The 13,523-nt window shown below is 37.6% G+C and overlaps 1 long non-coding RNA gene across 1 annotated transcript; it reads right to left on the reverse strand.

The window, feature by feature from the left end:
* Window positions 1–8,434: 8,434 nt before the first annotated feature.
* Window positions 8,435–11,214, reverse strand: LOC307003081. Its single transcript, XR_013798613.1, has 5 exons — window positions 10,749–11,214; window positions 10,371–10,447; window positions 9,641–9,797; window positions 8,685–8,770; window positions 8,435–8,548 (listed from the first exon to the last, which is right to left on the reverse strand). It is a non-coding gene; the product is annotated as an uncharacterized lncRNA (long non-coding RNA).
* Window positions 11,215–13,523: the final 2,309 nt, after the last annotated feature.

A 13,523-nucleotide genomic window follows, 5' to 3' on the forward strand; every position in this document is an offset into this window, starting at 1 on the left:
TATTTCTGTCATAAAAGTTTATTAATAAACATTTAATTATTTCAATAATTGAAGAAATAAAACGCTACCTCAGTTTGGGCCAGCTTTTTCCAAGCAAACCTAAATACAAACGCATGTTCATTTGTTCAAACGCATGTTCATTTGTTGTCATGAATACAATGTTCAACTCAATGTTAAATTCCACAGGGATCTTTGGATCCTTACAACCAGGGTGCGCGATTTGTGAATTAGCTATTAGTATTTTTTATATATATAAATCTCGAACCACAGTGCTTGCTGCTGCTAAACTAAATAACATTTATATAATAATTGTGAACTTAAATGAAACAATATCGCAACATTTCGACAAATAAATTATCTGATCTGTTTTTACAATTTAATTCAGGGCGATTTAGCCTAGACTACATTTAATTATAGCCTAGAGATTTTCACCCTTGTCCGTTCCTCATTGGGAAGCGCTCACATGATAGCTAAACATGTTTGAGTAGATCCTCTGCACCTCTCGGTTTCATACGGATTACCTAATCAGATAACATTTATTAAATATTTAGACATTTAAAGGCTTTAGACATAGCCGATTTCTTATCGTGACTGAGCGGAGGAAAGTGGCTTTCGGTTCATTTTTGTGACGCGCAGTTAAGCACCTTGCTTAAAACCATGTTTTACAAACTCTTTATAGGAACAAAAAAAAAAAAAGGCTATCCTGTATAAAAAAAAGTTTTGTTTGTTTGATTGTCTGCATTAATAATAGGATATGACATGCATTAATAGGCTAATATAAAATGTACAATAATATATGTTTGTTCGGGATTCGAACCCGTGTCATCCAAATGATCGATACCGTAAGTTCTACCACTCGGCCATGAATTTGCTCACTGAGAAATGCCCGGTTTCTCCATTCGTCTCCAGAGAAGCGCTCATCATTCGTCTCATTCCTCAATAGAGTAGTAAACAAATAATCAGCTTCATTGCACCTAATTTATTTTTGTTTGTTATTTTTGTTATTATTATTATTTTATCACGCTGCTCCCAACAGGCAATAGGCTTGTCGCCCACCGAGGTCTAGGCGTAGGCTACAATATGAAATAAAGGCTATATTGTTCTCGTCTCTATTTTTAAATTATGATTCTATTTTTCTGTCCTAAACAATGTTCTATAGTAGCCTATTTCATCTGTTAATTGACATTAACCCGCTTACATTTCAAAATACGGCAATAGCTGCTGTTTTGCACAATGTCCCTCTGCGCCACCTGGCGGTCATTTTGCGAATGACTTTGAAATGCGACTGGATTATTTTTACCGCGGTAGTTTTGCCGCGGTGCCTGGCGCGGCGGTAATAGGCATTCTGGTTGAGTACCATCTGTATATGTTGATGTGTATGTTCTTTGTTTATGTCGATTTGTTCTGTTGTCCTGTCATCTTGTTCTGTTGTCCGGTCATCTTGTTCTGTCGTCCGTACTTGAACTGTAGCCCTATAGCCTACTGTCGTCCTGTTCAGTCATATTAACCCTCTGGGGTCAGCAATCGCGCCGGCGTGATTTGCACGATTTTTTTCTTTTAAAAAATTAGAGAGCTCTCTAATTGTAAATGGTAAATGTAATTGTAATTCTTACTAGTAACAATTGAAATAGAGAGCTCTTTAATTAAATTAGAGAGCTCTCTATTTAAATTGTTACTAGTAAGAATTACAATTAGAGAGCTCTCTAATTCAATTATTACTAGGAACAATTCAGTTAGAGAGCTCTACAATAGCTATTCCTACTAGTAACAATCAGTGGTGGTAACGAAGTAAAAATACTTTGTTACTTTACTTAGTTTTTTTTTTCGGGGATCTGTACTTTACTTGAGTATGTTATATTTGCATCTACTTTCACTCTTACTCCACTACAATATTAAAGACAAAGTTTACTTTTTACTTTTTCAATACATTTCCCCATGCCCGCTCCAAGTATTTATTACACTGGCTTTCCAAACCAATGAAAGAACGCGCAAGGCCACGAGGCACGAGCTCTTTGCCAGCATACGCTCACGATGCACTCAGTTCGCCATTGCGAAGTGAAAGATGACCGCTGAAACAGGTGAAGGTGCAGCTTTAACTGCCAGCAATGATCCCGAGATTCCCGACAGGGATCACCCATGGCCATATCTCAAGGATATGTTCCAATTCACTAAAGTCAAATGTCACCCTCAAATCTGAGAAAACATATTGAGGTGAGTTGACGTTAATGTTGTTACTATTGTTAGACAAGTGATTTAATATTGAAACGTGCCTTGTAAACAGCTAACACTAGTCAAGTTAGCTAACGCATATTGATAGCTAATGGTGGCTACTTGGGGTTGAACTTGTGTGTGATTAAACCATGCTGACCACATCAGTCTGCTGAAGACCTTTCCCTCCATCTGCAAGTTGTGCATCAAGTTAAACAAACCCCTTCCTGCCTCAGCAGCGTTGTGAAAGGCTGTTTAGTATGACAGGACTTTTATTTTGCCCCAGGAGAGCCAGGATGGACTCTAGCAATTTTGAAAATCAGCTTCTGCTAAAGCTGAACAGAGGTTTTTTACAACTTTGAATAGTAGCCTAATGGTGTGTTTTGAAGATGGTTCTTCCTCACTGATATTCTGAAACAGTCTTACCTTGTATATTGCACATCTTCTGTTTGATGCATCTAATGTTATGGAACATGTCTATTGCAAAGTTCAACCCTTATACTGCGGTAAGGTAGCCTGGGAAGCCAGACTTACATCAAGATGTTTAGTCTGGCAACTCTCCATAGACGTGGCTTAATCCGAGGGGCGGGATAAACGTTTGTCTCTCAAAATCCCTCTGCACGCAATAGGATAGCGCTACAACCAATCAGAGCAACGAAGAAGGTGAAACTTTTTCTGTATCCAGTCGGCAAAACTCCAAACACATCTTCCTTTTTTTTAAATGACTTAAGTGCTCTTTCCTTAACTTCAAGTCTTCCAGAGTCGCGGCCAAAGCCGATTCGAAAGACCACTGTTCTCCATCCGCAGCCGCCATTCTTTGTTTTCAAGTGGCAGCTGTCGCAACTCTGTCGTCATATGTTAAGCCCGTCCCCGCCTACTCTATACACGACGTGATTGGCCTGACCCAATTTAGTTTTTTGCAGCTAGAAGGTCTATGGAGAGTTGCTAGACTGCCCTGGCTGCAAAATACATTTTGCTGCCGCTAGGGTGCGTCTAGATTTCTAGGCTACCGTTAAGGTGCTTCATTGTCTCTTATGATTGCAAATCTAACAAATTCTTAATTGCAGTATCTAATCTTATCATTTGTTCAATTAAAACATTGCATATCACTCCCAAAACAATTGATTTGCTTAATTATTGATATTTACAGTTAATTTGAATATTTACTTTTTACTTTCGGTACTTAAGTAAGTTTTAAATGGGATACTTTTGTACTTTTACTCAAGTGATGTTTGAATTTTTTATTTAGGTTTATATATAGTTTTACTTGAGTACTTTTACCACCACTGGTAACAATTGAATTAGAGAGCTCACTATTCAGTGCCATCTCAGTATAATAATCGTGCCTCATTTTTATTCAGCTGGCAGGTATAAATAGGCAGGCGGGAAAAATTGGCGCATATTATCAAAATGGACGAAGTACAAGGTGGCGACGGAACACAGCAGGCTGCATTATCTGCATTTGATCGCGTTTTAACCCTCTGGGGACCAAGGTGTTTTTGGGGTTCTTGAGATGTTTTGACATGACCTAATATTTGTATTTTTTTCAGTTGCTTATAAACATATTAATGGCAAAGGTGTAGTTACACTATATTTAGCACGAACATGGCTATCATAATATGTGAGCAACATGTATGTACATGTTTGCATTTTAGAGAGAATATTATTTATGCGTGGTTTTTCAAAAAACTCAAACTTAAATTTTCTGATATAAGACCACAAACGACCAACTTCACATATAGGCCGGGAGCCAGGTCCACTCCTCAGGATGTTTTTTGCTACCTTTTTTTCACTATTATTATTTTTCACTCCCGGCCTAATATTCCCACAATACTTTTGACTAATGGGGGTTGTCGGCTAGAGTGTTTACTTCAAAATGATCTGAAAATCATCCGGGCTAATCGTTCACATTAAACAATAGATTGATTTAAATTTTGTAAGACACTTTTTGTTTGGAAAGGCAATATGCAGGTGGGCGTGAATGATCCAACAAGGTCATGAATAATGTCCTAATTCACACCTGAGAAGACAAAGACCTGCTAATGCTGCATACTCTAATGAGTAGTGGTGTCAACAATAATCGATTCGGCGATGCATCGCAATGCGGGATATGCACGATTCAGCATCGATGCGGCAAAGTGCCATAAATCGATTATGTCACTGTTTATTTTCTGGCCTTGAGTTGGACAATAAAGTTACGTCCGTGGGCATAACAGCAACAACAATCAAGACGGCTGAGGCGGAGGAAGATGACCGCGATAGACGGGTAATTAAAAACGCACCCAAAGCTTGGAAAAGCGGACATCTGGGCACATTTCGGATTCTACGAAGTTAATGGGAAACTTAACAAGACGAGGCTGAACACAGGAGCGCAACTTCGCGGCTGAGACACGAATAGACTATTAACATAAAGCTTTTACTCTTAAACACAAAAGGCACGTCCATTTGAATAAAAAAAATTATATTTATTAAACCAGATCAAGAGCAAAAACGAAATAAAGTGCATAACTGAAAAATAAAGCATATATAGGCTCAAAACTAATACAAACAGTGGGCACTGCGCATTGGGCTCCAATAATTTTTTTCTGTCTTCTAAAAAAAAAAATGCTGCCACACTGCCGATGTCTTTGTTGACATGGTAGAAGAGGACTGACTATGAATTAAACGGTCTCTCAATTAAATAAATAATATTCAGCAAACCTTCTAGTAGCCTACTTTCTTCAATCTGTCTCTCTTCTCCAGTGGGTTGGGCTAATCCAAAAGAAGTGAAAACAAGGGGGGTGTTCTGAAGACGGACTGTTATCTGTGAAACAGGGGTGCTCTGAAAACACCCCCATTAGCAATTAGTGCTTTCCACCTGATGAAATGAACGCGCAAAACGAATGAAGTGAACGCGGCAAAACTGATGAAATGAACGCGCAAAACGAATGAAATGAACGCGGCAAAACTGATGAACTGAACGCGGCAAAACTGATGAAATGAACGCGGCAAAACTGATGAAATGAACGCGGCAAAACTGATGAAATGAACGCGGCAAAACTGATGAAATGAACGCGGCAAAACTGATGAAATGAACGCGGCAAAAAAATCGACCAATCAGAATTTTGGTCAAGCCAGAACGTATCGACCAACAAACGACTAATCGACTGGGAGATTACAGCCCTAGAAAGCAGTGATTTATGTTTTCTTTTTCAGGTTTGAAAATGCCATATCCAATACCCTGTACCATTCAATTTTATTTTGTTTAATGACATTTATGTCAAAGATACAGGAGAGTGATAATACACACATAGCAGCCAATAAAATCTGTTGTTCAATATATGACTGCTTGTACTGCCTCATGACTGATGAAAAATGGGCCTTGTTGTGTGCAGTAAAATTTTGATGCATCGCAATGCATCATAGAATCGAATTGAATCGAATCGTTACCTGGTGAATCGTAATCAAATCGAATTGTGAGGGCAGTGCCAATGCACACCCCTACTAATGAGCCTTTCATTCAGGTGTCACTGAACACACACACACACGCATATATTTACATATATTTATATATATTACTACAGAATTGGTTCAGAGTTGGAAACATCTTGAAAAAAGTGTATTTTTCCACAAACTGTGTATGCTTGCAAATTGTATGATATCCAAGGTAAACATTTCTAGTAATTGTGCAGTTAATTCTCATTCGTATTTTCAGAAAGTTTTGGATGTAGGCTATCCTCTCCCCAAATTTGTCACTAATAAAACACAAAAATAATTTAAAGAGAAGGCTTATATTGACCTTTTAAAGCTACACTGTGTAACTTTTTTAGTTTATTCTTGGCTAAAAACACTTAGTTCTTTCAAACATATATGTGCTCATTAATGTATATTTACTTCGTTCAAGTAATAAAGTATTCTCGTGAGTGTATAATATGCCATTTAAAATACATACGGGTGAGGGGTTCGAATGTCGGATGGTCATATACCTTTTCACCGCTAGATGGGGGTAAAAATCATACAGTGTAGCTTTAATCTAAATTGGAGTCTATCTGAATTTAATCAATATATTAGCCAGAGTTACCCACAAGTAAGCCTAAATTTGGTAGGCTTTGAGTTGGCCAGGGCAGACAGATGCAAGAAACTCCAAAAAGGTCAAGTTGCCTCTGTTAGGGAGCTGAAGGTTGCCATTGGAAAAAGTAGACTGTATATCATACCTTTGGCTGAGGTATATCAGGTATGTTGGTACTGTAGTCTTTTCATTTGCTCCTATGAACGGTCCAATATTGGCAATGTTTCTTTAGGAATTGGAATCTGATGACATTGCATCTTCAGAACAAATTGAAGAAACAAGATAACACGCATGCATCACTAGGTAACTAAAAGAAGTTTATTTATAATTAATAAGCAGTTGACAAGGTAATTTTGAATAACATGAGTTATTTAAAAAAGTGAAGTACTCCTTTCTAAACTGAATTTATTTTTAGAACATTGAGGAACATAGGGCTATGTGCGAGCAACAGGATATTGAATACAACGCATCATTATTGGCAGACAGAGAAAAGGTATGTTTTTACATGGTACATTCAAATAAATTAATTTAAAGGAACGCATTTTCAACTAAATTTCCTACATTAGGAAATGAGACAGCTACATTTACAGGCTCTGGAAGAAAGACGCCTAAAGGTAACCGTTTCCTTAAACTTTGTAATTCAGTCTTAAACTTTAATTCTTAAACCTGTCAAATATAATAATTGATTTGTTAAAGGCAATTGCCGAAAGACGACAGAGGATGGTATTGTTCCCAGAGCCTTCTGATGGTGTGCCTCTTCGGTTAAAATTCCCAAATTGACTTATGAAAACCAGAAAATGAATGATGTCGGAATCAATTTATGTAATGTGTCATATGATGTTTTGTTTATGGTACTTAAACATCTCTGCAAAATTCACCAATCTGACTTTGAAATTAAAGGATAATTGCGGTATTTAACACCTTGAGTACATATTGTAGTTTGTTTTGGATGAACAAGAGTGGTGGACAACATTTTTTTGACAATGGTTCCTCTCTCGAGTTTTTGACTATAATAGAATTGGCCATGGACCCATTTAACATTGGAGTCAATGGGCATGTCCGAAAATGTCATCAAAACAACCTTTAACATTAGTTTTCAAAACTGTGCAACTCACCGAGTGATTAGTGATGTTAGTTGATGTTCCAGAAACAAAAAGTGTTGCGAAATACAGTTTCTGTCGTGTTTTATTCGTCATTTTGTAAAATCCCATTGAATTCTTTTGAAGGACTGAGTGCTCGTTAATATAAATGCGCTACCGGAAACGGAAAGGGGGCTGTTTACATTTGGTCGATGTAGTCCCTCTTATATACTGTCTATGATGTAGTCTTTTTGCTCGCTTCCGTTTCTCATAAGGCTAGCGAGCAGAGCAACTGTGCTCCGGGAGAGTAAGCGAAATAAACAAACAAAACCTTCATTAATTGTTACTTGTAATATGAAGTTGAACTCGACTGTGACCGTGAGTGTCCCGCGAGACATAAACATCGGTTATCGCCATCAAGTGGTCGGGAGTGTGCTAACGCTTCAGATTCAAATATTGAGCGGAAGTTACACAGTTGTGAAGTGTCTGAAAAAATAGTTCCACTATAGCAAAATAAACGGATTGGAATCATATATTGCGACGATATATTGTTTATAATCATCAACGAACACCACTAACCACTCAGTGAGTTTAACAGTTTTGTAAACGTATTGGCTGTATTAATGACATTTTCGGACATGCCCATTGACTCCAATGTTAAATGGGTCCATGGCCAATTCTATTATAGTCAAAAACTCAAGAGAGGAACCATTGTCAAAAAAATGTTGTCCACCACTCGTTCATCCAAAACAAACTACAATATAGACTCAAGGTGTTAAATACCGGAATTATCCTTTAACGTTCCTGCTGTACAATGTCCACTTACACCAGAGCAACTTACTGCACTGAAGGACACAGTGGATCCTAGGTCACCATCACAATCCTATGGAATAGATATTTACATGGCTGCAGTGCAGTTTTGCCAAGCATTTGAGCAATGACACATTAACTGCTGAAACAATTTGAATTTATTTAGTGGATAATTGAACCACAAGATTACATTACATGAATTAAAAAAACAGGAAATTATCTGTTGGCAAAAGAAGTACAATTAAAAAAATATATATAACTACCATCAAATAATGGCATGTTTCTTTATGTCAGTATTAAATAAAAAATAAAGTAATTGCAAAACCGGGTCATCTCAGTTTGGATGGTGGCCCTCTGCTAAACAGGGTGCTGCTGAACAGGGTGCTGCTGAACAGGGTGCTGCCTATGGAGGCGGAATCATGAATTACTTTTAAAGTAATTTCAATATAACCATGCATGCACAAATTTATTTATATAACAGGGTTGTAGTATCTCACAAACTACCCTTAACGCAATAAATAAATAAAAAATAAAAAAACCTGGCATTTTCCTGACTGGAACCAGCTGTACTGCCAGACGTCAGCAATGACAACAAGTGCCTGGCTGACCTTACAACTTCACTGTCCTGTAAACACAGTTTAAGCAGAATAATTTTTATCGCGTTCATTATTGGTTTAACGGTCCACTGCTTTTAGCTAGTTCAGGGCGCAGGGTAATAATGGTAGTCTTTGAACACGACGGTCTGTGACAACTATTTGTTGCAGTTCGGAGTGTGAATTAGCCATTAAATGTCTTACAATAAGCCTACATAATGCAATTGTCCTTTCAATATTAAAGTCTTCTCTACACTACTGACTGATGACTGACTCAGTAATAAAGACTGTCTTTGCCGCCATCTAACATTACAGGCGAAATATTTTAACTTCTGCTGCTGCTCACAGCCAGGGACCATTTTTTTCCAGCGGAAGGTTGGCTTTTGGTGATTTACTTCATGAAAGTTGCACTAATACATTTTATTTTTACTTGAATGTGACTATTGAGTGGTAATCGCTTTAGAAAAGCAATAAGGTACTCAAGGCTAGTGCTGTCTCGCGAATAAGTCACGTCTGAAGGGGTTGCAAGCACTCCGGTTCGCGTCGTATTCACGATACAGCACACCCTCTTGTACCTTTTGCTTACATGTACGACGCAGTCTAGACCGGACGCGAACGGTGCGACGCGACCCGTGAAATCCCCAACAGCACACGGATTCCCCATCCTATTTCTGACCTAGTCCCAGCTCTTTGCAAAAGTCGCTTCGAGCACTGTGTTGCGTGGCGCCGCTAGCGTCTGTCTGTGTAACTTAGGCCTAGTAGACACGGTGGTGTTCTAATAAATTTTACACAAAATATACTTTAAAACAAACACCAGAGACCGCTTAGACAAATGTCCCACGTGCTGAGAAAGCTAACCTAACATATAAACACAAAATCATTCATGTTTAAGAATCACTTACCTCCGGGCGATTCATGACAAGAGTCAGAGAGTGGCAACCTCTTGAACCACCACCACGTTCGCACTGGAAAACTTCTGCAGTCCCCAATTGGCCAAAATGCTGTGTTCGACTTTTCTGAGATCATCTACTCTTCCCTGTGACCTACTTTCTGTAAGATCTGAATTTTTGACATTGAATTTTAGAAAACTGAATTTGAAGTTCCGAATTTCTTCATCTTGAAAACTTGAATCTGAATTTTTTTAAACTGAATATTTGCAGTATACGAATTCAGAACAAAAAAACTAGCTGTTTGAAAATACATGTCTATAAAATTCAGCCATAAAAACATTTCAATTTGTTAAATTTCAAATGTTCAATATTCGTTTAAAAAAATTCAAATTCAGAACTATTTAAACTACCACCTAAAATTCTATTTTGTTAGATTACACTTGCAAATAATTCAAATTTACACAATTCAAATTCAAATTATTTTGTCATAATATTAGCTCCATAATTTGGGGACTTGCGCAGAGGTGAAATGCAGAAAAGACAAAAGAAGAATATAGAGAAAATATTTTCTTAGTATAACAGATTTTATGTTTAGGTTTACTTATTCATATAATATTGCTTATACAGAGTCACTTACATTTGGATGTCAAAGCCTTATAAATTAAAATAAAAAAAATTAAGTTTGAGAAAATAACAGATGTATGGTGATATAGTAGGTGTAAAATGAGCTTCCTAAGTTCACCTGTTTCCTACTTCTGTCTGCAAATGTTGAAATCTTTGTAGCTTCCCATCTGTTGTAGAGGGCTTATTTTGTCGCTGCTGAAATCACAGAACAATTTTTATCAATATTTGTTTACCGATAGACACCAAAACGCATTTGAACTAGTTTCAGCCATTGATCATTTATATAGATCAGTGGTGTCAGCCAATTTTCACGCTCAATGTAAGTGACGTCACCAATTAGCAGTAGAGGTTCATGTTAAATAAATTAGCCTCCAATCAATTGCCAGTAAAATCATTTTTAAAAACTATCCACACATAAAGATGTGATTAAAAGCCCAAACTTTTATAAACAAGAGCTTAAGTAGTAGTAAATAGAGTTAGCCTAACGTTAACGTACCTCTTCTGGAAAAGGTTGAGATGCTAACGGACTTTTTCGACACCATTTCTATTAAGTAAATATTCAAAAGAAGCATGTCAATTAAAAGTAAGAGAAGTACCAAGAACAGTTGTGTGTATTATTTGTGTGATTGTATGGACTAAACTCACTTGAAAGCAGTGAAAACAACAGCTAGACAAAGATCTGCTGCCTGTCAGTTGTGGTGCCGCACCGTTTCCAATGCGTGATTTTTTTATTTTATTTTCAAAACCAGTTTAGAATCCCCCCAAAAAATCATGCGGTTCCAATGGCAAATCTGCGCTGCCACCGCTCCCGTGTTTTGAATCAAACGTGCCGCACAAGCCCTGAAAAGTGAAGCCAAAGCGTCTCGATCGCCCCCCGGTGGCTGGTCCTAGTATAGGTCATAGACCCACCTCCCCATGTTATTCAACGGCACTTGAGACTAGCTAAATAATTAAAATACACTTCAAATATAATTTTTCCAAATGTGGTTTCTGTCCACATAATTATAAGATGTAGGAGGTATGAGGTACAGAGAGTGGTAATGAGGAATAATTTGAGGGAATTAGGGGTGCAGGAATTAACATTAAAAGGATTGTTGAGCATAGGTGACAGAGCACAGGTTAGGATATTGTTAACTTTCTTAAAGGGTAACTAAACCCTAAAACAACTTTTTTTTAGTTAATGATCTGTAAGAATGGGGCTTCATAAATGCTGTTCATTGATTCGAGTACATTTATTTGACATTTGGGTATAAAGTGTTTTAATTTTAAAATACCGGTATATGGTGTAAAAACGTCTGAGTGCTGCACTCTTCAGGTTAAACGGAATCTCCTTAAGTAGGGGAAATCTGTGACGGTACTCTGTCACGCCCTTGGTGCGAGCTCACCACGCCCTTGGCAGCCCCTGGTATAAAAGCATCTGGTTCCATCAAAACCACCGTAGCGAGTGAGGAGTTGGAATTACGAGTATTGAAAACGACCAGGGTAGCGTATATTAACATCTAGTTAGCATAGCATTTATATAGTTATTTATTTTGTGTAGCCTAGGTAGTTAATTCGCATAGTTGTTAGTGTTGTTAGCATGGTTAGAAGCATAGTTAGTTAGTACTAGTAGCATAGTATTGCATCAGTTAGGATAGTGTAGATTTTTAGCTTTATTAGCTTTATCTGTGTTTAGTACAGTGGTTAGACTGGCACGTAGGTGTAGTGTTGCTGGTTGCAACAGCACTGAAGGACTGCATAACTTTCCACCAGACTTGGAAATTAGGCACCAGTGGTTGCATGCACTTGTGTGCCAAACGCTGCTCTTCCTGCATGGACTCCACCACCGCAGCGGCGTCTTGATGTGAGTGATAGGCCTATATTTGGTGTCGACAAATGCGCTGGCGTGTTTTGCTGTATATTTTTTTCACATAGCGGCAAAATATACTTAACGTAGGTTAATAGTAATAATAATCCACTCAGATACTGGCCCCATTCTCTCTTGCGTGGCTGCTTCACTAGCATCGTCGGATGTTCCATAAAAGACTCTAAGAAAAGCGGGGATTAAACTCCAAAACCGAACTGGAATAAACCTAACAAATAAGTTGGGGCTAAAGCGGTTTCATAAAAGGTAATTCAAGTTCACTCAATCTAATTTGATCCAGTTTTATCTAGTCTAGATAACTGCGTGTGCACGCGTCTCTTAAGCAGTCCTAGAGGTCGATCATAGATCAGATCGATCCACCATCAAACAGCATATATTTTGTGCTGATTTGGGGGTTTGAGACATGGTGTTTGCAAAACTTACATTTCACAGGAATATTCTCCATCTGTAAATCTTAGAAAGTCGTGCAACTATTTCCATTTTGCTGCTAAACTTCACATTGAATGAGCGCTGATGTGCTCATGCTCGCCAAATAGGAGCGCAATAATTCTGACCAATATATACATTTTGCTTGGAAAATTAATAGGCTATGCGATATTTTATACCACCAGAAATATCTTCTAATTATAATAATTTATCTTTAGCATGTTGGATAAGTTGCAGTGGACTTATAGCTCATTACACTCATATATTGTATACTTAAAATAATAATACAAATTAAAAGGAAAGAATTTAAGAAACCAAATATAATAAAGATACAAAATATAGTTTTGGGTTTAAAACTAAGCTAAGCTACTTAACAAAGATGACTTCTACTTATATTTATAAATGTATATAAATGTAAATGTATATTTATATAACAACGTTAACATAAACATTTCATATACAATTTAACATGTTTGTAGGTCTATATTGTCTCATTTATCATTGTAGCCTTATTTAAGTTGATTTTCTTTACTGTATATTTATTTTGGGACTGATAGTGGTTAATAAAGTCAAATAATGGTATGAGAGAGTGTCAGTCATTGTGTTCCTTTTGGTCAGTGTTAGAGGATCTGTGTAACAATCAAGCGGCAACCTCCCTGTCTCTCTCTTGAAACAAACACAGAAGTGAATTAAACGGCAATTCATCGACTGGCTGCTTGAGGCTGGCTGCTGAAGTGAGTCAAATCTGTGGCCCTGTTTACACGATGGGAAAACGCAGATATTTCTCTGCGTTTTGGCCTGTCATTTACACGAAAACGCCGTTTTTATCCCAGAAAACGATTATTTTTAAAAACTCCGGCCAAAGTGGAGATTTCTGAAAACGCCGGTTATATGTTGTCGTGTCAACTGGGAGAAACGGGGTTTTAGGTTCTCTCTTGTCGATTCTGAAGATTCTGATTGGCTTGCATGGCTTTATCCTTC

This window comes from Phoxinus phoxinus (assembly GCF_949152265.1).
Source record: "Phoxinus phoxinus genome assembly, chromosome: 8".
NCBI classification, from domain to species: Eukaryota; Metazoa; Chordata; class Actinopteri; order Cypriniformes; family Leuciscidae; genus Phoxinus; species Phoxinus phoxinus.